Source organism: Populus alba, chromosome 4 (genome assembly GCF_005239225.2).
Source record: "Populus alba chromosome 4, ASM523922v2, whole genome shotgun sequence".
Taxonomy (NCBI): domain Eukaryota; kingdom Viridiplantae; phylum Streptophyta; class Magnoliopsida; order Malpighiales; family Salicaceae; genus Populus; species Populus alba.
The window spans coordinates 2,792,192-2,795,615 of record NC_133287.1 but is presented as its reverse complement, the minus strand read 5'-3'; the positions used below and the strand labels follow the sequence as shown (position 1 = coordinate 2,795,615).

The following is a 3,424-nucleotide window of genomic DNA, read 5'->3' as shown; positions in this document are numbered from 1 at the left end:
TATGTATTATATTTTGAGTTTATGATTATTATTATTTTATTAGAAAAACATTTTTAACAATATCTATATTTTTTTACATTAAAAAAAATAATCTAACCATAGCACACACGGGTCAATAATCCACTAATCTATGATTAAATTAGGGAAATCACCGGATTGGACTGAAATTTTGAACCCTCAAGGAAGAAAGATTGAGTTTTATGACAAAGACATCTTATTCGGCCCATCTGAAGGGATTTGTCCTATCCGAGAATGGTTAATGTAAGAAAACTGTTTACAAATCTAATTTTCTTTCAGTTTTCATATTGCAGATGTATTTGTCTTTCTTTCTTAGTTATGTGTCATGAAAGTAGGTGTGTTGGTTCTTGCAAGACAGACCAATATCATAATTATTAGCATAAGATAGAGGAAAGGCTTTTAGCATAATTATGGGTCCAATCCTGCAATATTGAGGCAAAGGAATCAACTTTCTAATTCACTCGATCAGTTGCACAGAGACTCAGCTCTTCAGGAATCATTTGCCTATGAGCCACAGCCAATCAAGGACAACCCCTGAAAATATGCCAGCAAATAAGCAAAGCACAAGCAGATTGCCCAGCGCATTTTGTTCGGGTCCCTACAGAACCAAAAGAGCAGTTTAACCAGCCATTTTTCATGAACATTGTGTGCATAATTGCATGTAGATGGACTAACCTTGTAACCTTTTGGCGCCTCTGTCAGGACACAAACTGAGAGATAGCCATTTGTTAATCCCAGGAAAGAGGTTAGCATGATCATCCATCCCTGATCTCCATGTTTTGCTGTGAAGAAGAAGGCAGGAACGAGCAGAAAACGAGAAAGACTAGCGATCATGAGACCGTTTCTAGACTCCAGCTTCAAGCATTCCACAAGAGGAATATATCTTGATATAAGATCCCACACATTGAACACTGCAACCAGAACAAGAGAATACCTGGAAAATCACCAATCATGAGAATTTACTTCTAGATCATTCTATGTTATCAAGTTTGGCCAAGTATGCATTCTGCGATGAAAGAAATCTCAGAAAGGAAACTGAAATTGCAGTTGAAGCATGGATATAGCGAGGAGCATTGGATACAGTAACCCGCTTGATGCGGGACAACAAGGAAATTGAAAAGAAGAAGAAGAAAAGAAGGGAGAAAAAATTGTTTTCAAGTTCTTTTTAAATGAATTATGCTTATGCCATGGATGACACTTACCATGAGCCCAACTGGTGTTTACCAGTGTCTTCATATAAGAACCCCGGAAAAATCGACAGTGTCAGCACATATATGAGAAACAGGTCGAGTGCATAATCTGTATTTTGGAGGAATAGTTCTTTGTTACTCAACCGTTCCGGGGGTTTGTCATCGTCTGCAAGCGTGCAAGAGTGCCCTTAAACTGATATGCCTTAAGGATCAGAAAACAAATTTCTTTGAACACCAAACAGACCAGGTAAAATCATTAAAAGGAAAATGCAGCACCTCCTCCTGGTTTTCAGGTTTTTAGGATGCCAGCAGCTGCAAGTCAGCTGAAACAGTTTGATCCTTCTGAAGCTGCCTTTGCACGATAGTACTCACTATCGGTAGTCTAGGGAAGAGAAATGCATACAGCAGAACAGATAGAAACTCCAAGAAAAGTAGATATTGCCAAGAATAACACTGCAAGAATTGGGTTAATCAAAGTAATATATCAATCAAGTCTCTAGCATCAAAGGCAGTTACATTCATGTAGACTAGATATGTAAACCTAAAAAATCTGAAAGCTCTGCTGCAAATGATATTTATGAAAGAGCAGTGAAAAGCCAATGAGTCTCGTATTGGTCAAAGAAAATGTGACATACTAACTCCCTTTCGTAGACCATTTTTAGACTTCTCAAACAACTGCTTTCGTCAGTAGCCTCAAAGCAGAAGTCAGAGCCCCCGATGGCTGCCAGCCCAGCAAAGAAAGACTGCAGTACAATAACAACATGGTTTAATTTCGAAAATTTTTCAAAAATCCAGAATAGCTTATTAAGCTCTTGAACAACATTACAAGAACTCTACGAGGTGTTTATTACCTGGACGAATTCAGGGCACATGAAAGACAAGTCTCCAACCATTCCACCTTGAACATGAGCATCTGCAACTCCTAAAGCAGCGACGACTGCACATATACCAATATAAGGTCCAACTCCTCCTTTCCCTGAAGTGACTAAATCCACCTGTCACGGATATTACCAGAACCGAAAGATGAATTGGATTGGATGACACAAAGTAAACTATAAAAAGAGAAGATGACATGTACAGTACTTACAACAATGAGCATCAGCGTACTTGCAGTAAAGAGCATGTACCCTGCTATGTTCCGCTTTCTAGTATTGATCTTTGCCTCATTATATGTCAGTAACGCCATTGTTCCAAGGGCAAACGGTTGATAAACAAGAGTAAGTACCCTTGAAGGATGGTATTTCTTCAAACAGAAGAAAGCACAGATAAAGTTTTGAAAGATTGTGGTGAGACATAAAACTTCAACTACTAAATACTCAGATGGATGATCAATCAGACCATCAATCTTCGCTCAGTTATCACAAAATCAAAGAATATCCTAATCCCCCACTAGCAAGCATAACAATCTAATATGGACGAGATAGAAAGTCAAATCTATCCTACACTGAATCTAGTTAACTATTTGCTGAAGATTTTCCCTAAATTTTGAAGGGTAGAAAAGAAACAGTCAACCTTAAAATCAAACCCTTTCAATGCATTCCTAAGTGAACATATAAGCTTTTCTAGCTTTAACAGGATTGAAAAATCTAGCACACCAGTAAAGACAGGATGAATATAACTAATGTCAGAAAATTTAGCTTCAAAAACTAATACTAGAAGATAACAGTGAGATACCTACCGGGAACAAATCATAGTAGTAATCTTCAATGGTTAGAATACTGTTCCATGAGACAAGAGATCCAAGTCCAAGAAACCAACAAACTACAATGGCTTTATGTTTTCCCTGGCCAATATCACATAAATTGAGTCAATGCCATGTTTTAGAGCTTGAGACAAAGCTTGAGAGCACAAACCTTAAGCATTGGTGCCGGCACCCCGCTTCCACTAGGAATAGTCATGACGAACCCTTACTGGATACCAGGAATCAGTCAATGTTCAAAAGAAACAAACATGATCAACTTACCATGTTTCCTGGAGCAGAGAAGCATGACCAAACTTAACTTCCCAATCTTGAATTTTAGCAGATGATCAAGAAAACAAATCTAAACTCTGGGGTTTCAAGACAGTGTTGATCACTTTGACTATCTTAATGAATCACATGCAAGAAACAAGAGAGCTCCAATAATTATTGCATAATTTATTAAATTTGTTTTTCTAACTAATCTGGCAATTGAAGGAAAGGGTGTGATAGATAATTGATCTAAAAACGTTTAACA

General features: G+C 37.6%; 1 pseudogene; it reads right to left on the bottom strand.

Moving 5' to 3' along the window:
* Nucleotides 1–381: 381 nt before the first annotated feature.
* On the bottom strand, nt 382–3,414 carry LOC118039828 (equilibrative nucleotide transporter 3-like; annotated as a pseudogene).
* Nucleotides 3,415–3,424: the final 10 nt, after the last annotated feature.